Source organism: Felis catus, chromosome E1 (genome assembly GCF_018350175.1).
Source record: "Felis catus isolate Fca126 chromosome E1, F.catus_Fca126_mat1.0, whole genome shotgun sequence".
Lineage (NCBI taxonomy): Eukaryota > Metazoa > Chordata > Mammalia > Carnivora > Felidae > Felis > Felis catus.
In genome coordinates this window covers 39,595,033-39,621,308 of record NC_058381.1, presented here as the reverse complement: position 1 = coordinate 39,621,308, position 26,276 = coordinate 39,595,033, and the positions used below count along the sequence as shown (strand labels likewise).

General features: G+C 40.4%; 1 protein-coding gene and 1 long non-coding RNA gene across 2 annotated transcripts in view; one reads left to right on the top strand and one right to left on the bottom strand.

Moving 5' to 3' along the window:
• The window catches only part of KRT10 (keratin 10), a 63,261-nt gene that overhangs the window by 7,340 nt on the left and 29,645 nt on the right, over positions 1-26,276 (top strand). The gene's annotated exons all lie outside the window — the stretch shown is intronic.
• Positions 3,444-24,544, bottom strand: LOC102900897. Its single transcript, XR_006589467.1, has 3 exons — positions 24,340-24,544; positions 18,243-18,281; positions 3,444-3,773 (listed from the first exon to the last, which is right to left on the bottom strand). It is a non-coding gene; the product is annotated as an uncharacterized LOC102900897 (long non-coding RNA).

The following is a 26,276-nucleotide window of genomic DNA, read 5'->3' as shown; positions in this document are numbered from 1 at the left end:
TTCTCAGATTCTTCTTTGTGACCTCTGAATGCTGGCCACGTCTTTCTGTCCTCTCTCTCTACACTCATTTCCTGGGTGATCTTAACTAATCCTGTGGCTTTAAAATAGCTATCTATAGATTTACTGTGGTGGTCATTTCACAATATACACAAATATTGAATCATTATGTTGTGTATTTGAAATGAGTAAATACTGTGTGTCAATTACACCTCATTAAAAGAATAAAATAATCTTCTATGCATTGATTGCTTCTTGCAGTAGCCTCCAAGATGGCCCCAATGATTCCCACCTCCTGGTACTCCTGTCCCTGTATACAGTCCCCTCCAACAATGAATAGAGTAGACCTACCGAAGAAGTGATCGTGTGTGATTTCCAAGGCTAGGCCACAAAAAGCATTTCAATTCTGGCTGGGTCTCTTGGATTATTCACTCTGGGGGAAGTCAGCTGGACTTAAAGTTATATTGGGGGGAGGGGGGAGCTACTGAAAAAAAAATCAGTGATATCACAAAATTGCCCACATAAGCGCCAATGGCTAGGATCTCATGGAATAGTCATCAAGTCCAAAATAGCAGTCCTATTCTGGTAATATTTCAGAATATTCTACAGTCTTCAGTTGGCAAAGGGTGCATTAGGTTTATTATTTAAGTTCACTCTGCCCCATTCTCACTGCTAAGAAGTGCAATTAGCACAGCATCCTTATCACAAGATTCCAGCCCTCATTCACAAGACCACAAGCCCTAATTCAACACAGATGTAAAAGGTCCTTTTGGACTCAGCAATTAATGAATTGCAGAAGTGAGAGGTCTGTCTTTAAGGAAAATAAAGGGAAAATAGCTTACAAGACAAAACCCAAGTACAAGATCAGACAACAAAAGACAAGCATATTGTTCACGATCATTTTAAAATCTAAAACTTCGCCAATTAAAATGTTTACTTTTTATATCCTTTTGTTGTATGTACAGGCTACAGAAATATCTGGAAAGTATTGTATATACTAATGTATATTAGTATATTGTATGTATATATGCATATTGTTACAGTGGTTATCTTCTAGAAATTACCAAGGACTCAGAAGACAATTATAATTTTTCTTATGTACATTTCTCAAAATGCTTAACAAAGAGCATGTTTAACTCTGATAATTAGGGAAAACAATAACTTTTAGTTATCTAGAACAAATAGGTTTGCAAGTAGGTCACAGTAGAAGGGAACCATCTAGAAAACAACCCTGGGTTGCCAAAGTAGTCAATTCTTTTAGGCTTTGTAAGAGTGCCACCTACTGGAATCTCAGGAACTGAACTTTTAAAAAACTAACACTGCTTTTCAAGCCACTTGAGGTATGTTTGATACTAGAAAGTTTCCTTTTCAAAAAAGAGAGAGGGGCACACAGGTGGTGCAGTTGGTTAAACACCCAACTCTTGACCTCAGCTCAGGTCATGGTCTCACAGTTCGTGAGTTCAAGTCCTGCATCAGGCTCTGCAGTTAGGTTGCAGAGCCTGCTTGGGGTTCTGTCTCTACTTCTCTCTGACCCTCCCCCACTTGTGCTCTCTCTCTCTCCCTCTCAAAATAAATAAACTTAAAAACATTTTTTTAGTAAATAAGTAAAACATAAAAAAGAGATAAAGAAAAGAAAAAAAGGCAAACTATCAACCTAATAAATGAAAACATTCTTATTTAAATAACAAATGGCATTAATTTCCAGAAAGTCCACCAGTAAGGCAGCAAGTTGTCTTAAGGCATAAAGAAGAAAGCTAGTAATTATTCAGAGTTTAGACAACTAGAGAGACAATCTGAACTACTCAAGCTTTTAAAAACATACTCAGACATCAACTGAAAATTTATTCACATAGCTGGGAAAGTGACTTTTTATAGGCTAGTGAATGTTTAAGTTTTGGGACTGGATCTAAGATTTAAATAACATTTAACATTAGTATCATAAACTCAAAATCAAACTGAAAAATATTAATGTCCTAACTGACTCTTCATCCTATGCTGCTTCCCTGGCTGAACCTGGCTGGTCAGATTATATACATTTCAGTTGTCAGCTTGGAACGTGCATCCTAAAGTTATATATATACAAGAAGTTTCTGCTGAGAAAAATATATCCATTTTGGAGTATTTCATTTATTTGTCAATACCATGGGATTTTTTTTAAAAAAAGTCATCAGAGCTGCAGTTTCATATTTCAAATGAACAGAGCTGCAAATACAACTTTTTTTTTAACCGGTCGAAGTATAATTTTTCATTTTTTAAACAATGATCAACTGGTACATTTATGTATGTGAGACACCACATATTCATTTATTTGTGTATTCATTCATTCATCCAGTATTTATTCAGCACCAACTATATGTAAGTCTATACATATTCTACTGAAAATAACCAGCTATGGGGGCACCTGGGTGGCCTAGTCAGCTAAGCATCGATTCTTGATTTCAGCTCAAGCCATGATCTCACAGTTCACGAGATCAAGCACCATGTCAGTCTCCACCTAAAAGGGCAGAGACTGCTTGGGATTCTCTCCCTCCCTCACTCTCTGCCTCTCCCCCACTTATGTGTATGCACATAATTTATTTATTTATTTATTTATTTATTTAAAAAAAAGAAACAGATTTTATGGATGTAAATACATGAAGATAAATACATGATAGTTTCATACATTATTCTCCTTTGTTGCATTGGTGCAAATAGAATAAGACAAATTGTTGTCATTTTTCATTGGCAAGTGTCCTTTCTCCAGACACAGTAAATTTGATTATTTAACAAAAGTGTGAGGAGGCTTCATCAATTCCTTTTGGAAGATATGTTACGTCTTCATTCATTTTTAGGAGTTTTTGAAGTTTTTAAGAGGGGCAACTCATACTGTTCAAAAGGTATTTTCAGGGCATTTTTTTAAGACTGTATTTTTAAGTAATCTTTACACCCAACATGAAGCTCTAAGTCACAACCTCGAGATCAAGAGTTGCACAGTCCACTGACTGAGCCAGCCAGGCACCACAGCATATTTTTTTTTTTAATTTTTTTTTCAACGTTTTTTATTTATTTTTGGGACAGAGAGAGACAGAGCATGAATGGGGGAGGGGCAGAGAGAGAGGGAGACACAGAATCGGAAACAGGCTCCAGGCTCTGAGCCATCAGCCCAGAGCCCGAGCCCAACGCGGGGCTCGAACCCACGGACCGCGAGATCATGACCTGGCTGAAGTCGGACGCTTAACCGACTGCGCCACCCAGGCGCCCCCATATTTTTTTAAATTAGGATACTTTTAAATATTTAATTACACTTTACATTACATTTTTCGTTATATAAAAGTATCTCCAAGGTACTTTAAGATGTTTTCACTGGGCACCCATTTTATACAACTTCATGTGCTGATTCTGGAAGGACAGGGTAAGTTTACTGTTAAACTTCCCTATCTTATCTAATAAGTAACTGAGTAGGCTGATAAATAATAAGGTAAATTTTCATCATGGTTTTTTAAAAAACAAACAAACATATACAATCAGCATCCAATCAAGAGATAATCCTGGAACCAAGACTACAGAATTGGATCCAGGCTAACAGAGGATTCATTATCAGTAGTGCTACAGATAAAGCAGAACAATGAAGTCTAGTTTCCCCGGTCTCACTGGTCAGAGGCTGAGGGTGAGGAAAAGTCATCCGAGGGGGGCGGGGAGGAAGGTGGGAGAAGCTGGTTCAGTTCCCCAGAGGAGTCTTCAGTGGTAGACCTCCTTCCCCCATGGGACTCAGGAAGGTGTTTTGACAGCTTGTAGGGCTGGAAGGAGCAAGAACTGAGTGCTAACCAGTGGGAAGATGAGAACTGCTCTAGGGGAAGGAAGGTCTCAGCAGGGAGGGGAGCCCAATGAACATTTTAGTCATCATTATCATCATCATCTGTCACCTCCGGGGTACACAGTGAAAAGCTGCATGACAGAGGAAATCATCGCTGATGAGATAAAGGACAATATAATACTGTAATTCCCCAGACACAGAGCTAAAGGGACAGATTACACAATTCTTTCCCGATTTGTCCAGATGGAGGTTGTTTGGCTGCATTTTCCAAAGGTCTGGCATCCGGGAAACCTAGTCACATAAAACTAAGTTCCAAAAACACATGATATGCACCATAAAACACTTGCTATATAAACATATGTCCAAACGTTTTATATCGTCACTTCTCTGTTCAGAATGCGTGTGGGTCATTTATGTTTGGTTGAGACAAAAGAATCACTAAATAAGGGTCATTTTAATGAATTTATACATTTGCATCAAAATGTACTTTGCCTAAACAAGCCAAGAGAAGTTATTCCATCAGTGTTGGTGTAAAACCCCTTCTGCTGTAACTTCTTAACTAGGTTGAGCTCCGTGTCTCCTGAGTCCACCGGTTTATTTATTCATTAAACAAATATTCTGAGCACATCCTAGCTGTATCAGACATTTTACTCCTAAATATCTATGATCTAGTTTCTTTCCTGCATCCCCACCACCACCACCACCCTGTCCAGGCCACTGCCCATCGCCCCCTCGCCTAAAAACCATACAGCTTCCACTTGCTTCCACCTCCTTCCACTGTTCACCCGCCACAGCTAGGGAGGGACTGTTTTGAAAACACAAACCTCACCCTATCACCCTGTTCCTTAACACCCCTTAGGCTTCCTATAGTCCTTGGAATAAAGACCAAAATCCAGCAAGGTCTGGCCTGGCCCCCTTTCTCTTCTCTCAAATTGTGTGCCTCCCCCTGCCTTTCCTTTATACTTCACCTCCCTTACTGGCCTAGTTTAGCTTTTCTACACCCTGCTCCTTCCCACAGGCTCTCCCTCTTTGCCTAGAATGTGCTTCCTCTCCATTTCAGCCTGGCTAACTCCTACTCACCTGTCAGGTTTGAATTCAGAGGTCACCTCTGAAAAATCTTGATTAGTCTCTCCCCTCCCCCTCCCCCCACCAATCACATCAGGTTCTCCCATTACATACTCTCATAGTATACTGTAGTCTTCTTATGTATTAATTTCGACAACTACTGAATTAATGCCTGCTTCTCCCACTGTAAAGTCTCTAAGGTCTCTATTGTTTTGCCTTCCACTATAGCCCTGGTGTCCAGCCCACTACATAAAACAGCCCACTGCGTAGGAGAAAAATCAGTATTTGCTGAATCTGTGTGAATGGAATTGTGTACAGTGCCAAACTACTCAATTAAAGCTGAAACAACATTATTATCATATCCCCAGGGCTTAGCATAGGGCTACCACATAAGAGGTACTCAATAAACATTTGTTGCATGAATACTGAAAAGGGTTGATATATTTCTTCTATTACTTTATTGAAACATTCAACATATTTTACTCTATTTATTAACTCTAAAATTCTCCAGCACTTATCTTTGGAAAGGCAGACTAAACAAACCCAAATTTATCAATGTACAGCAGCTAAGCAGAGTCCATCACATTGGAGGCATTAAAAGGATGCTCTGCAGGATTATTTACAATAGCCAGGATACAGAAGCAAACCAGTGTCCATCAACAGATGAATGCACAAAGATGTGGTGTGTGTGTGTGTGTGTGTGTGTGTGTGTGTGTGTGTGATGGAATATTAGTCAGCCATAAAAAAGAATCTTGCAATCTGCAACATCCTCTCTAGGATGGACCCAGAGGGTAGAGGGCATAATGCTAAATGAAATAAGTCTGCCAGAGAAAAACAAATACTGTACGATTTCACCCATATTTGGAATTTAAGAAACAAACAAGCAAACAAAGAAAAAAGAAACAAACAAAAAAATAGACTCAAATACAGAGAACAATCTAGTGGTTCCCAGAGGGGAGATGGATAGGATAATGGGTGAAATAGATAAAGAGGATTATCTTGATGAGCACTGAGAAATGTACAGAATTGTTGAATCATTATATTGTATACCTGAAACTAAGAGAACACTGTATATTAATTATACATACATACATACATACATAATAGGATGCTTTGAATAGATTTAATTTAAATCTATTCATTTTGGTTGCTTTATTTTTTTTTAAATGTGTAAGTCACATGGAAATGAATTTCACTTACTCCTTAAATCTTACTTAAATAATTATGATATCAGGGACTAAAACACCATTAAAATGTTGTTTGCATTTTACTGAGAATTTTGTTGAATTAAATTAATATTTCCAGAGAACCTTTAAGATACTTGACACTTTGTGGAAACGTAACTTTTTTATCTAAAATGCACAAATTCTCACTTGGTAATTTCACAAGGCCTATTTATACCAATCATATTGCTCAACAGACAGTATCTGATGACTCAGTAGAAAGTGATCTTCAGTTTCAATAAAGCAGTCCTTTAATTAATGATGCTTTTTTTTTTTTTAACGAAATTAACCTGAGGACTTTTTCCCATATATCTAAAGAGTCCCAGGAGTTGTTTTCACAAAATAGAGTACCTCGGTTTCTATGAAGTCTTTATAAGTAGAAACAAAACAAAACAAAACAAAACAAAACTGTGTCCATTAAAATTCACTTACAGAAGTAGCCCCAGACTTCTTATTCATCAGTAGAGTGTGCTTTATAAACAGGCAATCAATTCACTACGGATACAAAACTGAGTTAACTTAAAGCAATTAATGGAAGACAGATTAGCTTTCCGTGAAAAAACTGAGACTAAAACCTTAATACTCCCGGCAGTCTAGACCAAAATAGGATGTTTTCCTCCTTCATTAATCAATGTGCTTTATCTAAAGTAGATTTTTTCTCTCAATCAAATATTTACTGGGCATTACAGAAATAGCTATGAGCAAACATAGACATATATGCAAATAACATTACCTTGGGGTATAAAGACACCTGCCTAGACCAGAAAGAAAATGCAGATGAGGTGCTACAGAAGTTTGGTGGAGGGAGAGAATACATTGGGCTGGAGCACGAGGACCAGGGCCACTCTTATGGCACAAAAAGCATTTGGGCAGAGACTTGATGGACATATAAAATCTCAATGTATGGTGTTAAATGGAAGTGGGTAGGCAGAACAGAACCAAAGAACATGGAATGCTTTCTTGGAATGCTTTCCCACAAGATTAAGTGACCTTCTTCTGAGAACCCTATATTCTTTGACCGTGGTGGTCTGAGCTTTGTTTATAGAAGATGAGTTTGCGTGTCTGATTCCTCTTCAAAGGCAGGGCCGTGTATTACTGGCCATCCAGAAATACATTACCAGCACTTAATATAGCATCTCACAGAATGTAGGTATACCAAATACATGTTGGTTGAAGTGATGTTTAGAAACATCGCATTCAGGGGGCGCCTGGGTGGCTCAGTTGGTTAAGTGTCCAACTCTTGGTTTCAGCTCAGGTTATGATCTCATGGTTTGTGAGTTTGAGCCCCACATCAGGCTCTGCACTGACAGCATGGAGCCTGCTTAGGATTCTCTCTTTCTCCCTCTCTCACTGCCCTCCCCCACTCGTGCTCTCTCTCAAAATAAATAAACTTTAAAAAGGAAAATAAAATAAGATAAAATAAAATAAATAAAATAAAATAAAATAAAATAAAATAAAATAAAATAAAATAAAATAAAATGAAACATCACATTCAGTTTATACATTGTCAAGATGATTGAAAAATTCAGGGGAAAAGACTGGCTGAAATCCATTGAAAACTATTAGTCAAGCCCATCATTTGGCATAGTTTAAAATAAAACATATGTTGACTGAATTTTTCATTTTGGCATCAATTATGCTGTCACACAAGTATGGCTCTAGTTTATGAGTCACTCAAAATTCTTTAAGCTGGGAATAATAATACAGTGTATTTTAATCACTATATTACAGAAGTGAGGCCATAGGAAAACAAAGTCAACAATACTGCAAAGTGCCCACTGATCAATTTTTGTTAGGAAGAATGTCCCAGTCAGGAGTGCTATAACAGCAACACCTAACAACTGAACAACCCAGAAGAAAAAATATGAATTGTCAGGGAAATTCTGCTTTGAGTGAAATAAAAATCTAATGCGTATTATTAGGTTTTGCAATAGCTCATGTTGTAATACTGAATTGTGATTTTAACTGAAGGAGGAAGATAATTATAGCTTAGGAGCCAACTAGCTAATCAACACCATAATCAGAAATGTCTAAAGTGACAAACCTTGGCCCCACACCCAAGAGGGTGAACCCAAAATGTAAGTGAAACAAGTTTCCATTACAAATATGTTGTACAAATATGTACAAATATGCCCAATACCTGAGCCATCTTGAAACCCAGGTGGGGGACAGGGGGAGGTGAGGGTGTTATATTACTAATGACTAATTACTAAATTTAAATAATTTCTATATTTAATAGGAAAACAAGAAATTCTGTGCTGGATTCTATCTCTGGAAGCACTGTTATGCTGGAGACTGATGCAATGGAATAAAACACAGCATGCATTCCTTAAAAAAATAATCCTTTCACTAACACTAGACACCAAAAAAAAAAAAAAAAAAAAACAGAAGAAGTTTGATCAGTCCTACAGATTTAGAAGTGATTCAAGTAATGGCAACCTAGCTGATAATGGAAATGAGTTTCCATTTTCATGTCCTTCAAGGAGCAATTGAATGAATGGTGACAACTCAGCTTAGAAAATAAAAGATTTAGGAGGGTAGAGTAACACTCTTCAAATATCCAAGAGACTCCAAAGGTAAGCTCTATGTTGGCAGAGGGCAAGCTATATTCTCTGTGGCAGACTTCAGCTCATCATAATGAGAGAGTTTTTAGTAGTTAGGGCAGCTCAGAAATGGAATGCCCGGTGAGATAATGAGCTACACTTCACTAGAAACATTTGAGTAGAGATGGGAGATCTTTGATTAAGGGAGTTCTGCTTGGTGTTGAGTATCATTAACAAGAGAAGCAAGAAGGAAACTAACATTTTTGAGTACCTACCATTTGCAAGACACTTTGCACATGTCATCTACACTGGCAGTCTCAAACTTGCAAATTGTATGTTATTTCTCAGATGAGAACGCTAAGACCCAGAGATGTTAAGTAACTCGTCACACACCCAGTAAGAGGCAAAGTGAGGACTTGAACTCTGGGAAAAACATCTAAGGTCCCTCACAAATTCTGTCCTGGTTGACACCTTGATGGTGAATGTGACAGTGGTCTAGATAATTCCATTCTGATAATTCCTGTCCATCTATCTAGTCTGGTATTATTTCCATCAGAGTATCTAGAGACTTCTGGTCAGAGAACATATTAGCTTTCCCCCATGACGTCAAACTCAAAAACTAAGCCACCTCTTAGATCCTTCCCAGGTGAATTCTGGAATTTGATGACCAGAATGCTGAAGAGCTCATCTAAACTAGAAAAGGCAGAGAGTTTTAGCTCACATGGATCCAATCTAGGTGACTGATTGTGGCTTCTTGGATTAAGGTCATTAATAAGAGTTCCAGAGCCAGTGCAGGTTCAGCAGGAAGGAGTGTTGTTTTCGATTAGTAATGTCTGCCATGGCTATAGGACAGAAGAGCGGCAGCAAGAATACTTTGTGTCTATCTTCTCTAATCTACACATTTCCTAAGCCTTTTTCTATTTTTCATCATAAATTCTTGAGTGGATACAAGCTCCATGTTATTTTACCAACTGTTGAAAGTAATGTTTCCTGCTATTATTCCTAAAACCACTAGTGGAGGGTTCAGGAATACATAATGAGGCAGACAGAGGCCACCCGCAAGACTGATTATCAAAGAGCTTCCTTAAAAATATAAATTAGAACTACGGAAAGCTTACCGTTGTCCAGAATCTGTTCCTTTCAGCCTATCATGTCCAGAAACTGGACTTCACCAGTATAGTCAGAGGTAACGTGGAATTTCATGAAGACTTACGACAACTGAATTCGCACAATACTAATGTACAGATTAGAATGCCAGACAATTAGGCAACAATAAGCAACATGTCTTTCCAGGTGTTCAAGGCCTCTTTCAGAACACTCACTTTCCTGCTATAGGTATACTTGACAGGGTGAAACAGGAAATTGCTGCATAAGCTCAGAACTCAAGAAGTTAATAGAAGACTTGAGGGACATTTCCTCTGGATCTCACTGAGGCCAAGTAAGATATCTCTGCTACTCGTTAGGCAACTCCCCTATAGTGGCTGTATTGACTGTGTGCCCAAATTCAGCACTGCTCTCCCTGAGGCCAAAAGAACCTTCTTTGAATCCCCCTTTTATATTTCCTGCTGACCACACTCCTTACCCAGTTGTTGGCCCTGGGAAATATATATTTTGGTTTTATTAGTTCAGTTAGGAAGGCAACTATATTCCCTTTTCTCCCAAGTTCATGGGGATACTTCGCTGTCACATCCATATTTACAGCTGTGACTACCTCTCTCAAGTATCAAAGGGCAACCCCTTGGTTCACTGTACGTAAGAATGAAGCCTTACCATTTTAAAAGTACAAAGGAGAATGATACCTTCCAGGCTCCGTGCACATTTGCCACAGTGACTCTTCTAAAACATAGAATTTTCTCAGTCATGTTTTTAATGATACCACAGATCTGTTCTTTAAAAGTTCTTGGTGATGAGGTTTAAATTAATCATCCAACAGGTCATTTCCTATACCAATGAGGCTGCCCTGTGTCTTGGATCACTATTTCTTTTTTTAATTTTTTTAATGTTTATTTTTGAGAGAGAGAGAGACAGAGTGTGAGCAGGGAAAGGGGAAAGGACAGAGAGCGAGGGAGACACAGAATCCGAAGCAGGCTCCAGGCTCTGACCTGTCAGCACAGAGCCCAACATGGGGCTCGAACTCACAAACCGTGAGATCATGACCTGAGCTGAAGTTGGACACAGCCGAGTGAGCCACCCAGGCACCCCCTTCTTGGATCACTATTCTTTCTTTCTTTCATTAAGTGTTTTATTTTAATTCTAGTAGAGTTAACATACAATGTTCTATGAGTTTCAGGTGTATAATACAGTGATTCAACAGGATCGCTATTATTTCCTTTTTTAAAAAAGTTTATTTATTTTGAGAGAGAGAGAGAGCACACGTGAGAGAGCGCACACAGGGAGGGGCAGAGAGAGAGAGGGACAGAGAGAGGATCCCAAGCAGGCTCCGCACTGACGTCAAAGAGCCTGACACGAGGCTTGACCTCATGAACCATGAGATCATGACCTGAACTGAAATCAAAAGTCAAATCAGACGCTTAACCAACTGAGCCACCCAGGTGCCCTCGATCACTATTATTTCTAACTACTCGTTCCTTCCAGATACCTAAGTGCTACTTCACTTCTTGGTTCCCTGAGCGTTCTCCTTTTCTTGCTTTCCAAGAAGCCCTAAAGAGTTACAAAATTCTACTTGCTCCTGTTCTCAAGTGCATTCCACACCCAATAATCTTCAGTCCACCCTCGCTTCCTCCCTCACCATTCTTTTGTCTTCTATGCCCACTCGGGATGCTGCAGCAATACAAGACACAGATGGCTTTGTTCCATCTCTACCTTTTCTTCCCTAATGACGGGCAGTCTGGCTCTGGGCCCTGAATTGTCCAGGAAATCCTTGCTTTCAGATCTCTAAGGATCTTGTGGCAATATCATGGACATTGTTCTAGCCCTCATTTTCCCTGGAGATTTTCAAACTTAAGACATGGAAAAACCTTTGGGAGGTTCTAGAAACTCCACCAGGGAAATCATTTGTGCTTCAATCCATGCTGTGATTTCCTGGGGTTTCCTCACCATTCAGCCTTAACCTTCTGCTCTTCTCTCCCTTAAAAAACTCAGTTGTTCTCATGGCTTCAACTATCACCCCAATATGGATGCTACCTGGCTTTGTGCACTCTCCTCAATTCTTCTCTTAATTTCTGTTTTAAAGGAAATTAACATTTTCCTTTAATTTGAGCACACGGTCATGTTATATAATCAACAAACTATAGGGGCGCCTGGGTGGCTCAGTCGGTTAAGCGGCCGACTTCGGCTCAGGTCATGATCTCGCGGTCGGTGAGTTTGAGCCCCGTGTCGAGCTCTGTGCTGACAGCTCAGAGCCTGGAGCCTGTTTCAGATTCTGTGTCTCCCTCTCTCTGACCCTCCCCTGTTCATGCTCTGTCTCTCTCTGTCTCAAAAATAAACAAACTATAAAGACTGAGAATATGTATGTATTTTAGTTAGGAACTTTGAGAGAACTCACTTCCCAGTACTTATATGGTCTTTTCAGAATCCCAAACAGCCAAATTGAAAAGTGGCTTTGCAGTCCTAATCCTACTTGACATCTCTGAACTACTGAAATCCTCCATGTTGTTGACCACTCCACCTTCTTGAAATTCTCCTCTCCCTTGGCTTTCTTGAAACTTCTGTGTTCTAGTTCTCTCCTTTTTGAGTGTTACCTTTCAACCTCTTCTGTTTCTCCTTAAATATTACAGTTTCTCAAGGCTTTATCCTTGGTCCTCAGCTCTACGGATTCTATGAAATCTCATCCAGTTTCATGACTGCTCTTTTGCCAATAACTTCCAAACCTAGCCACAGTTTCTGAATCCCAGACCCACACTGAAACTGCCCTTGAAGTATCTGTACCTGGATGTTGACAGGCGCTTCACCCCTAATCCTCCCTATCCTGAGCTCATTATCTTTCCCACAAGACCTGCTCCTCCTTTGCATTCCCACATCAGCTAATGGCACGTCTCAAAGTCCAAAACTGGAAACCTTCTGCCATTTGACACTCCCTCCTTCTCCTTCCTCACCCCAAAACTAAGCAATAATCAAAGCAACCATTTCTATCTTCTATCTTCCCATTCTTTCCACCCCACTGCTACTTTCTTGAAGCTCTCATCGTCTCTTCCCCTTCCCCCAGACTCTTGCAAATCCTCCTATCTCCTCTCCCTGCCTCCGGTTTCCCTGTGATCCATCTAGTACACGGGCAACAATGTTATCGTTCTTAAAATTAGGATCATGTTCGTCCCCTGCGCAGCAACCTTTGTTGGTCCACCCCCTGACTATGGGACCAAGTCCAAATTCCTTAGCATGGTATTAAAGGCCCTTCCCCAACTGATTTCCAATCTTATCTCTTGGAAATCACTCATACAAACTTTATGCCCCAGCCAAACCAAACGTTTCAGTTCTTCAAATAGGTCATGCATATTTACACCTCCCGTATACCCACTCGTCCCTCCACCTTGAAATTCTCCCCCCACTCATTTTTTTATAAGTGGCATCTCCCTCTATCCTCAGGGGACTGGCTTCTCTTCCTTGGTGCTTCATATGCTGTACATAAATCTGTATTATTAAAATCATCCTATTTTGTAATTATTTGTGTCTTATCCCCTGCCCTCTGGTTTCTTTGAGAGCAAGGACCACATCTTACTTACCTTTGCATTTCAGAACCCCATACTTCTGGTATATAGTATATATTCAGTGAATAACTTGCATAAAAATGGGGAAATCAGAGCCAAAGTGCCTGACCCTTCCCCACAGAAGGTGAAGGGAAAGGCCTAGAGACAAAAAACAAAACAAAACAAAACAAAACAAAACAACACCTCTTTACCTTCTTTTCTGCTTCAGCTGATCTAACGGTCAGTTGTACTAACTGAAAGAATACAAAAAAGTCCTTTCTGCAGAATTTTTATCACTACAAAGCCTGAAATTCCACTTAGGTAAAAGGTACATTTTTTTAATGTAAATAGTTTTGGTGAACGCCTCTCTACTCCTACCCACCTTTGTCAGTAAGTCACACCTTAGATGAATGAGACTAACCAGATGGTTATCCGACTGGTACCTATTCCCACAGCAGGGTTGAAAGTCTCAAAGCAAAGGAGGCCAAAACAGGGGAATGGGGCACGTCAAGGGAGGGCGAAGGAAGCTGGGGTGTGGCTCTACCATGCTAGGGAGCGCGGACACACAGCACCTGGAGGGGGACGGCTGCCGGGAGGAAGTGGGCAGCAAAACTGAGATCCAAATTCAGTGATGGGAACTTTGGTAGGGACTTGTTCTTCTGGTCCTCCCCAGAGATGGGGGAAACACCCTCTCTCACACTCAGCAAAAGCAGCCCCACCTCTGAGGCAGGCTTGGCTTTTCAGGAGAAGAACTCACCTTCCATTGTTACTTCACTCCTGCTAACCCTTGTAACTCAACCGAAGTATTGTTCCCACCTACTGCCCCCATTATCCTGCCTTTCATCTAGCGAGGAGGCGAGGAAGACAGGGGTGAGCCGGTTTCTGCAGTCCCAAAACATCTTCTATTATCTGAGAACTCTTTCTTCCTACCTTGCTTGGGGCATCAAGCAGGGTTTCTAAGAGGAAGACTGGAAGAAAGAAGCCAGAGTGCTTCCACAGAACAAACATAATGTGTATCCAGGAATGTTTTCAGTCCTGTGAAACCTGGATCAACAGACCTTAAAGAAAATAAAAGCCAAGAGCTGTCTGTGAGGATGCCCCACTCATACTGAATGTGACTTTTGTGGGGGCCTCTGTAAACTAGCCCTCCAAAGCACCCCGGTTCCTATCTTCCAAGCTCTGTTCCCTGTTTTCCTTTGATTCTACAGTAATTTTTTTTTATTTATCTTGTGAGAGAAAGAGAGAGAGAGAGAGAGAGAGAGAGAGAGAGAAACAGTGACCAGGGGAGGGGCAGAGAGAGAATCCCAAGCAGGCTCTGCTCCACGTCAGCAGAGAGCCTAACGCAGGGCTTGAACTCACAAACTGTGAGATTAGAACCTGAGCTGAAATCAAGAGTCAGAGGCTTAACGGACTGAGCCACCCAGGCACCCCAGTTTACTTTGATTCTAGAAGCCCTTGACACTCTTGCATTGAATTCCCCCGCTTAATGTGACCAGTCTGTTTCTGATGGCCATGCCTGCCTACACTGTGAACCCCACCTGGATCCTCCTGCACAGATGCTAACTCCATCCCCCACTCCCCACACTGTGTGCATACATCTCCCACTCCATACCAGTAAGCTCTGCTCTCCACCTAGCATTATGCTGTCAAGAAAGAAACATGAATAATGTATGGTCTCTACCTTCAAAGAGCCTATACTTTGATAAGCATGTATTTCATGGTATTGCAATTATTCACTTTCCCATTAACCTCCTGGAGGGTAAGGACTTTATATAAGCCTTACCAATCAGTAGAATCTGAGCAGGAAAGAGCTGGAACACGCGAATTGGGAAAAACTGAGGAGAAGCTAATACAAGGACTGTTTGCAGAAGTGTGGACACAGCGTACAGAAACCAGTAGCTATGGTTACTCCCATACCCAAAGAGACAAAGGAAAGTGACTCAGAAAGAGAAAGTCCTATAAAGAGGGTCCCCTTGAGGGGCGCCTGGGTGGCGCAGTCGGTTGGGCGTCCGACTTCAGCCAGGTCACGATCTCGCGGTCTGGGAGTTCGAGCCCCGCGTCAGGCTCTGGCCTGATGGCTCAGAGCCTGGAGCCTGTTTCCGATTCTGTGTCTCCCTCTCTCTCTGCCCCTCCCCCGTTCATGCTCTGTCTCTCTCTGTCCCAAAAATAAAAATAAACGTTGAAAAAAAAAATTAAAAAAAAAAAAAAAAAAAGAGGGTCCCCTTGAAAGGAGTTGTAGCTTTTTATGAAAGGCCACACCCAACCAGTAGAGGCCAGGGGAATAAATACCTCAAACTCATTCTCCTCCCTCTCTTCCCCCCATTTACTGATTGGGTCCCCACTACGCCCACTAATGAAAGCCAGGGGGCAGCAATCCTTCTGGAGCAGGAGAGCAGGAGGAGAAAGATGGCAAGTGGATCTGGAGGGGCAAATGGCTTTGTAGGGTCGGCGCTCGGTACACGTTTGCTAAATTCGATTATCAGTACCACATATACACAGACAATTTCTAGGTTCACTTTTCCCATTTTATTAGTTCTCAAGTAGCTACAGTAGTGTTTCAGTTGACAGTTTTCCTGATATGTATAAGTGTTAACTCTCCCTCTCCGCTACAGAAATATATATACTAACATTAAAGAGACAATTGTCCTAAAAAAAAAAAAGGCAATTGTCTTCAATCTAACTTCCCAATAATCAGTTCCACTCTGGACACCCTGATGAAGGCTGAGATTCTTCTGTCTTTCTGTGCATTTCCACCCCCTCCATTCTGTGCACGTAAGTGTAACAAAATCATGGGCCCTCGGGGTCTGAGACGCTGACGCGGAGAAGGCCGAACAATCCCCATGCACTCTGGGGATGGGGTGCGATGAGGTGGAGATCGTGGCACAAGGGAGTGGGGTGGCACAGAGCTGCCACGTGCAGACATTTGGGATGCTGAGGACGGACAAGGAGATACGAAAAGAAGTGCCAGCAAGAAAGTCTGAAGGAGAGGTGACTTCCAGAAATTCAGAGCAGACTATGGGAGCAGAACTCTGAGAAATGGGCATGGAAGCAGGGAGAGCTCTGTGCATAGAGTAAGAACTAAGAAAGTTTGTGCCTTCTCTTTAGGCTACCCACCCCCCCACTCCACACACACACATTCTGACAGATTAAATCGCATGTTTGCTTCAAGGCTGCCCTTTTAAGTGTGAAACTGCTTTCAACAGATTTCTGCCCAAAATAACCTCTCTTCTCCTTACCAAGAACTGCAATTCCTATCACGGGAAACAATCTCTCACTTCACAATTGAAGAACAAGTTCAGAATGCATATGCTAGAGCACCTGGAACAGCACGGTAAATAGGGTGCTCTATTTCTCTTTTTGTAAATGAACACTATCGTATCTCTTCCTTGGAAAAGGGAGTTAAAACACGAGAAAGCCCATGGCTTCCGACGAAGGGCAGAGAGATTTCAACCCAGAGAAGGGTGAAGAAGGAAGAGAGTAAAGACGCCAATGACGAACACCAACAACTCCACAGTTGGGTGCAAAGGCACCCATAAGCAGTCTGAGATGTGTGTGGGTATCCAAAATCAATGCATGCTCGGAAGCTGGACTTAGGAGGAACTCAGAGCCAGAGGCATGCATGATATCTGTCAAAAACCTAAGGCCCATAACTGTCCCATGAGCATCCCTGGCACATACTTGAGCATTCAGTCAGTATGCCTTAAGTGAATGTGTGACAGAAGTACGGTTATGAGTTTTAAAGACCACTCTGGACTAAAGTGAGGGAGCAGGGGGAAGAAGAGGGTAAGGGAGAGAACGAGCATTTATTGAGTGACTACTGTGTACCAGGCACTAATACTTGTTTCTCATTTGCTTTCCCAACATCTTCTGGAAGGTGTACAGATGAGGAAACTGAGACTCAAAGAAGATAAGTAACTTTTATCCAGGCTGGAAAACAGTGAACCAGGACTCAAACACCCATCTGTCTGACTCCAAAGCATATACACTACTCCACATAGACACCCTGGAAAGAGACTGGTAGTTGGCTTGCAAAGCTACACCAAAAAGAGAGAAACCTGAGCTAGGCTCAAGAGCATGGGAATGATAGAAAATATAGGGTCAGAGGGAAACAAAGATTTTTCTGCGAGATGCATGCCTGCAGAGTTTCAATAAAAAATGACCATTCATCACGGTGTAAAACGCAGGGTCATGAAATGATCTGTTTTTCCCACCCTCACATAGTTTCCTGTCATATGTAGCCAACTCCCTGGGAGGCACCACTTGCACCTATATGGCCCATCAATGTCTAGATTAAGGAGTAGAGGGGCGCCTGGGTGGCCGTTGGTTAGTAAGCGTCCAACTTCGGCTCAGGTCATGATCTCACGGTTCAGGAGTTCGAGCCCTGTGTCGGGCTCTGTGCTGACAGCTCAGGGCCTGGAGCCTGCTTCAGATTCTGTGTCTCCCTCTCTCTCTGCCCCTCCCCCACTCACACTCTGTCTCTGTCTCTCAAAAATAAGTAAATAAACATTAAAAAAACTTTTAACTAAGGGGTAGAGAGATTAAGCTGACCGCCCAAAAAACTATATATTTTTTAAAAACTGCTCATAAAAGATGATGTAATGTGATAGTGTTACATAACATCCACAGTGGTCTCCACAGTGCACTGACTGAGGCTATACTTTGACCTCAGACTTCTGTTACATTTGCACACAATGGCTTATTCCTCTGGGCTCTGACAGCATAGCCACACTGGCTACGGGTCTGTTAAGGCCTCAGGGGAAGCTATGGCATTGTAGGGGGCTCAGAGAGTTAGGGGGCCTTCTGGTGTACTTTCTGGTGTTGGGGTTGGGAGGCTGGGTGCTGGAACAGGGTAGAGTAGCATGAGTGCCGGACCCAATGGGAGCCATGTAAAATGCTGGTAGCTCTGATGATGATGGCCTTCTTTCAAGTAACACAAGGGAAAACGTGTGGAATTTAAACCACGGGCATGGTCTCCTACCTTGACAAGGTGCATCACCCGGAAAACACCAATGCTGACCTTGAATTAAAAATAAAAACATCGTATGAGAATTTTGGAAAAAAGAACATTAATGGTCCACCTCAAGACTATAGCAAATACTACACCACCATTGAGGACCTTAAAACTCAGATAAGTTGTCTTACGTATAAATAACTTTTCTTTCCTGGATAACATACATTATATCACATAAATTAATGCATTTAATTTAAACATAAAAATATCTGGGGGCACCTGGGTGGCTCAGTCAGTTAAGCGTCAGCCTTCAGCTCAGGTCACGATCCCACGGTTCACCAGTTCGAGCCCAACATCAGGCTCTGTATTGACAGCTCAGATTCAGTCTCTCTCTCTATCTGCCCCTCCCCTACTTGTACTCTGTCTATCTCTGTCTCAAAAATAAACATTTAAAAAATTAAATAAACATAAAAATATCTAATGTGCATAAAAATTAATATAAAATTTCCTGATGACACTCATTTGAAAGAGCATTTGACTTATTTTTCTGTATTTCAGAAGTTGTAAAAGAAAATATATTTAGCTGAAAAGTTCTATAACCATTCTAGAAAGGTTTGAACTTACTGTTTATATACTTTAGACAAATATAGTTATGATGGCATACACTTATAATTATTGAAACCTATGATGCATATAATCTTGACCTAACACTCTATATATTTTGTTGAATGATATGGTTCCTTTTCCTCTCTCAAAGGTCAACCCAATATTACTTTGGAAAAAGTCAACACTCTGCTTCAGATCAACAGTTCCAGGCTTACCGTGGATGACATCAAGCTCAAGTTAAGCCAAAAAACATATAAAGGACTGATTGTTAAGAAAATATTTTTGCCCATTCACATTAATTACATTTAACAAGCAATTACCACAAAATTTACAATATAATTCTTTCATATTATTACATAGCCCAATATAATGACCTCTTTTAAAACACTTAGATTACAATAAATAACAGTAATAGGCTACCTATCTGAAAACTCCCAGCTCTTGGAAATCTAACAGATGGCATAGGACTCTCAAATCATGGGTCAGAGACTCATTTTTACAAAAGTGCAGAAGGTCCCCAGTACTGCATTTGAAAGTGAGAATTTGGTTCCCTTCTTGGTCAAAGAGCAGAAGGTAGATTTTCAATCTTTTAAGACTTCAGGAACACCGGACCTACCATTTCCTGAACACCGAGGATGCGCTAGGCCCTGTGCTAAGCACTTTTGCACACATCAGTTCACTTAATCCTCACACTATTCCTATTTTAACAATGAGGAAACTAAGGTGTAGAGCAAATATTTGCCCCAAGGTGACAGCTAAAAGTGGTGGACGTGCAATGGGAACCCTGGTCTTTACTCCAGAGTTGTGCTCTTTACCCTCCACTATGTGGAATGTTCTAGTACCACTAGATGAGGAGAATTCCATTACTATCTAAGTTGTATTTGTTCTTCTAATTGTGCTTTGTCCACATACCACAATGGAGTTTCCCATTACCAGAGCGTTGAGGTGGATAGCATCAGCCTGAGAAGTTTTGGATGGGTTGTCCCCAAACAAGACTGATCTAGTGTTGAAAATGGAAACCTGATGGGAGGAGCTGACTCACCTCCAAAAGAATCATGGAGGAGACAAGGGTGGGGGGTCAGAGAGAGACTCATGAAGAATTAGGAATTGCATGAAATGTTAATCAAAACCTTCAATATGTCAGCACTTGAAGATATGGTAGTGGTGGGTGTCATTATAAGATTCCATTTCATAAAACACAGGTAAAATAACACAGACTGTAAAGTCAAGGTGTCTATAACATTCTTCACACCTTGTTCCCTCTGCCTAGCCCTCTGATTTCAGGAAGGCCAACAGGGGCCTGGGTCATGAGAGGGGTCCTCACTAAATATGATGCTTTCTAAGATCAGCATCATAAAGCATTGTGCTAGAAAAGCACACTCAACTGGAAGCAAATAAGAAAAATAAGGGTCAGCAATGCTAGGTGGTGGGAATATGGAATTTCTTACATTATTATTTGTAACTTTCTGATCTTAATGCTCAGTGTTTTTTCAATATTCTGTAAATGTCTCAAAATTTTAAGGAAGACCACTGGCCTAAGAGTTAAAAGTCTTGGATTCAGGTTTGTGCTTTGTTCATCATGACTTCGATGAGTTGTTACTCTCTGAGTCTCGATTTTTTGCTAGTTAAAAAATAACAACAGGGGCGCCTGGGTGGCTCAGTTGGTTAAGCATCATGATCTCGGCTCAGGTCATGATCTCACGGTTTGCGAGTTTGAGCCCCGCATCGGGCTCTGTGCAAACAGCTCAGAGTCTGGAGCCTGCTTCGGATTCTGTGTCTTCTCCTCTCTCTGCCCCTCCCATGCTCATGCTCTGTTTCTCTCTGTCTCTCAATAATAAATAAACATTAAAAAAAATTTTTTTTAATAAAATAACAACGCCCCTCTCTCCACCTCCCAGCAAAACTTTCCTCTCAGGGTGACAGTAAAGATCAAATGAATCACTTATATTAAGATACTTTGTAAAATATAAAAATATTATTATCTTAGAAAAATATTATTATCTTACATTGGTCCTGAATATTTGTGTAATTGGGTTGCCAAACAAAATAAACGGACACTCCACTAAATGAATTAAATCTCCATCAAATAAACAGTGAATAATATTTTATTATAAATACATCCCAAATACTGCAATGGGACATACTTACTCTAAAAAAGTATTCATTGTTTATCTGAAATTTACATTTACTTGGGCATTCTGTATTTTTATTTACTAAATCTGGTAACACTGGTAATTTTGTAATCTCACGGAAATTTTTTTAAACCTTAACAATGATTTCTAAAATCTACATTTCCAGTTTTATCTTTTTAATCTATTTGCATGATCATATCCCAGATGCAAAAACCAAGTAACCTGTGACATTTCAAATTATTTGATTTTGGATCAGTAAATGAAGGGAGACGTGTTAAGGTACCTCGTGTTGAAGTGTATGTCCCAGGAGTGGACCTGACTGCCCTACAGGGCCAGGTGAGGAGGCAGTAAAAGGTGTTCACAGAACAAAGCCAAGAAAGGCTGAGGCCTGGTTTATGAAAAGGTAAGCCTATCGCCACCAAAAAAATCATGGAATACCTAGCTGGTACAAAGTATTTGTACTTTTATTCCACTCTAAGGCTTCAGAGCAAAGAACTGAATGGGCAGGCATTGGCTTCTGCTGACAAGTACCAACAGGAATAAGCCGGCTGAGCCACATCAAACTCTCCACACGCTGGAATTAAAGCTTCAGGCCCAACCAGCTCTATGAAGAATGTTGCAACGTGTTGTTCTGAGAGTCCAAATTGTTATCCACATATGACACTTACAAGACTGGTCACAGATTTCTCAAACTATTTTATGTCTGTAAGGAATCATCTCTTCATTGTAAAAACTAAAAGCGACTCTGTTTAAGATTAAACAATAAAGGAACAGGAAGAGAGGAAGACACAGTGCCAAGAACAGTTTCTTTAAAATTACAAACTATGTTCTGTTTTTCTCCACTGCAATATTTAATAAATCATCTTTCACTTTTATTTTCTATCCCTTCAGAACAATCCTTTGGATTCAGTTTGACAGAAACTGAAAGTAACCAACTACTACGGTCAACTTTCACAAATGCAAGAAATGATGAGCAATCTGGAATTTCAAGTTCAACAAATCAGGACTCAAGTGGAGAGCCAGGATGTTGACTAGGAACAACTCCTGGGCTGAGATTCAACCAGTGAATGAAACTGAAAAGTACCATAAACTAATGAATGGCAAGTCTGGGTAAGTGATTAATTAATCCACTAAAACCCTAGCCCTCTATTAAACACTCAGTTCTTTTTTATATGTATATTAAATATAATTTATTATCAAATTGGTTTCCATACAACACCCAGTGCTCATCCCAACAGGTGCCCTCTTCAATGCCCATCAACCATTTTCCCCTCTCTCCCACCCCCCATCAACCTTCAGTTTGTTCTCAGTATTTAAGAGTCTTTATGGATTAAACACTCAGTTCTTAAACTGACAGTGTGTATGGGGCGGCCTAGGTGGTTCAGCCTGTTGGGCATCTGACTCCTGATTTCAGCTCAGGTCATGATCTCATGGTTTGTGGGTTCAATCCCCTCATTAGGCTCTGCACTGACAGCATGGAGCCTGCTTGGAATTCTCTCTCTTCCTCTCTCTCTGTCCCTCCCCTGTTCTCTCTCTCTCTCTCTCTCTCTGTCTCTCAAAACAAATAAACATTTTTAAGTTTTAAGTAAGATAGCATGTATGTACTCAAGCCTAAAATATCAGGCCAAATAGCACTTGTCATAAAATAATTTACCATTGTGACTGACCCACTCCTACCCACTCAAATCCATTACCCTCAAAACATACCCATATTGCAAAGTGTTTGCAGAACATCTGTGAAAAGAACATTTTGAATCATCTAAACAAAAAGGAATATTCTTCAAATCTGCTTCCTTTTAAAATTCCACTTAGCTCATTTGTTAGTAGGAAATGTAAGCCTATCCTAAAACAGACTAGCTATAATAAAATGGTTCCCTACTCACCACTGTAATCTACATTTCTGGGACAGTCTTTGAAACCACAAAGCAGCATTTAATTAAACATCTGACAGTGAAAGGTGGTGGTTAAGAGTGTCAAAGGTGGGGGAGCTAGAGAAGACAGAGCTGGTTTCAATTCTGGCTCAGACACCAGTGTATTAGCTGTACCACCCTATGCCCGACACACAAGCATTGTAAGCTTCAGTTTCCTCCTCCATTTCTTTAAAAAGGGTTTAAGAATAGTATCTGCCAGGGGCGCCTGGGTGGCGCAGTCGGTTAAGCGTCCAACTTCAGCCAGGTCACGATCTCGCGGTCCGTGAGTTCGAGCCCCGCGTCAGGCTCTGGGCTGATGGCTCAGAGCCTGGAGCCTGTTTCCGATTCTGTGTCTCCCTCTCTCTCTGCCCCTCCCCCATTCATGCTCTGTCTCTCTCTGTCCCAAAAATAAATAAACGTTGAAAAAAAAAAAAAGAATAGTATCTGCCATACAGGGTTGTTCCATGAGAAAATGTGCATAAAGCCCTTAACAGTGTCTGGCACGGAGTAAATGTTAAATAAATGTTAATGATGAAAGTTCTTGCTATTCATAATATTCTTGTGCTTAGAGCAACCTGATGGCTATCAGTGTGACTGTTACAACAGTTATCCCATTGTACTAGATCTTATTTATTTATTTATTTGGGTGAGAGTGCATACCTGCAAGTGGGGGGAGGGACAAAGAGAGAGGGACAGAATCCCAAGCAGACTCTGTGCTCTCAGGAGGGGGCCCAAGGCAGGGCTCGATCTCACAACCCATGAGAAATCAAGAGTCAGTTCCCTAACCCACTGAGCCACCCAGGAGCCCCAGATCACTTTTAGATTGCAGCATTTATATTCCAAATGTCAAAAAAAAAAAAAAAAAAAAAAAAAAAGTAAAGAAAACATAACATCTTAAGTTGTATCTTTTTTATATCTAAGTTTTAGGACTAGAGAACTCATTTATATCTAAGCTTAAGGACTAGACAAGTGTAACCTTCACTCCACATTTTAACCAAAATGATCAACACAGGAAATATTAGTGAGACACCAAAAATTCTGGTAGCTTTTGGGTTATGAAAGTTGGAAAATCCCAAAGCAACAGAACCCTTCCAAGTCACAGTTTACTATCAAATTAATTCAGATAATACACCATTTGTTCAAGATTTAGAGTAAAAACCTTACAAAAAGCAGTTAATCTCCATAAAGGGTTTAGCTCTGTCTAGAAAAGCCAGCATAATAAAAGGATTAGTGTGGCAATTATGCATGGTGGCTAATTGCTCCGATTTGTTATTTTAATGACTGGTCTGGAGCTGAGGACCATCACGCCCAAGGCTTAGGGACCTCCAGAAACCCAAGCAGGAAGGACCCTCAAAAAGTCAGGACACAGTCTAGCCTGGGTACAGATAAAACCTACAAGTCTGACCCCTCCAGGAGCAGAATTCATGTCCCAGTCTGTTTTTCATCACAAATGAAATGATTTTTAAAAAGGCTTACCTGATCTGAGAAAGAAAACAGAACCCCTCGTGTTCTTGTTCATTTTCTAAGTCACATGACTGCAAAATACAATTCTGGATCACTTCCAGAGACTTTTAGCTCACTCACCGTGTTAAAAGTTCTCAAGCTAGATCTGTACTCAAACCCCAGCTGAGTCCTTCTATTGAACAATTTTGAGCAAGCTACTTAATTTTTCAGTTAAAATAAAAGCTACCTCGTACGATTGCTGTCAGGATTTGATGAGACAAAAATTCAGGTCAAGTGTTTGGCACGGGCCCTGGAACACAGAATAAGTCTCAATAAGCTCTATCTGAGGACTGACTTTGCAAAGGTTACTTTCATATTTATTTAATAAATTTAATCCAAGAAATTAGTGTTCTTTGGGCATTATCTCCCATCAACCTTGTAGAGGGAGGCCACAGAATGGTTACAGTAAATTTTCTCCATTGCAATTATGTATTTCATTTTAATAATTGTTTCAATCTATTCCTTACCATTCCCACCACACACACACACACACAGGTGATCTGGACACCGAGCTATTGTCAACTTGTTATAAAACTGACAAGCTGATTCTTTAAAGTATTTTAAAAATCTCTAGGCAATAAAATTAAGAGATTAACTCGTAAGATTTTTTTCTTAATTTAAGCACATTATATATATTCATTTAAAGTTACTAGAGTGGGGGATTGCCGCTTTTATTATATTCTTTAACCTCTATATGTACCATGTGGAAATCAAAATTTTGTCTACTCTTTTTAGATCTGCCCAGATTCCCTAAGTAAAAATTAACAAGATTTCATAAATTACTTTCTCCCATTACCACACATCTTTGAGAGGATCGATTTTGATTAACAACCACAATTGGACCTAAAGGAATTTTCTTGGATTTAGGAATGAGAGCAAAAAAACAGCCACTATTTTTGACAATGTTGTTTTAATATCTTTTTTTTTTATTTTTTTTTTTAATTTTTTTTTCAACGTTTATTTATTTTTGGGACAGAGAGAGACAGGGCATGAACAGGGGAGGGGCAGAGAGAGAGAGGGAGACACAGAATCGGAAACAGGCTCCAGGCTCTGAGCCATCAGCCCAGAGCCCGACGTGGGGCTCGAACTCACGGACTGCGAGATCGTGACCTGGCTGAAGTTGGACGCTTAACCGACTGCGCCACCCAGGCGCCCCATAATATCTTAAGAGTGTAGTTTGTAGAGCTTGGCTGGTTGGCTGGTACTTTCACTTTTGCTACTTTTTATGAAAACTCAAAGGGATATTATCGTTCTGTTTTCTGCTCTACATCAGTAAATTCTCCTCCTAATGCAGGTGATTCATAGTTTCACACCTCCTAATGCAGGTAATTGTTTTCATAGAATGAAGTCAACTCAGTCGAAAGGAAGAAACCTATGACATGCTAACAAAACATAAAGGCCAAGTCACATAACATTTAATCCTTAAGTTACACCAAACTCATGTGCTTTCTAACTAGAAAACCAACTAAAATAGCCAACTATCCTAATAAACAGATTGAAGTGTTAGAAGTACAGATATATTTTAGGAGTTTGCCAGTATCAAGATCATCACAACAGATCCAAGACCAAAAAGGGCACCTTTAATGAAGCGGAAAAAGTGAGGGCCAAAATGTTTTTTTTAAATATATAAAGCATATATATAAAGTCCAAGGTATATATCTTTATATATTTTAAGATACCTTAAAACTCCTATGCAGAATATTAGATTTCTTACCATTCTTATGCAACATTCTCACATCTAAAAGTATTATAAGTTACTTTAAAGTGAAATTAGTTGTCTTCAACGGGCCTTTATTTAAATTTTGAACTTGCACCACTGCCAAAAAAGAGTTTAGAGAACAAAATAAAGGCAAGAAAAGAAAGTAGGAAAAGGCACTGAGGTGATACGAAAACATTCAGAGAACAGTAAG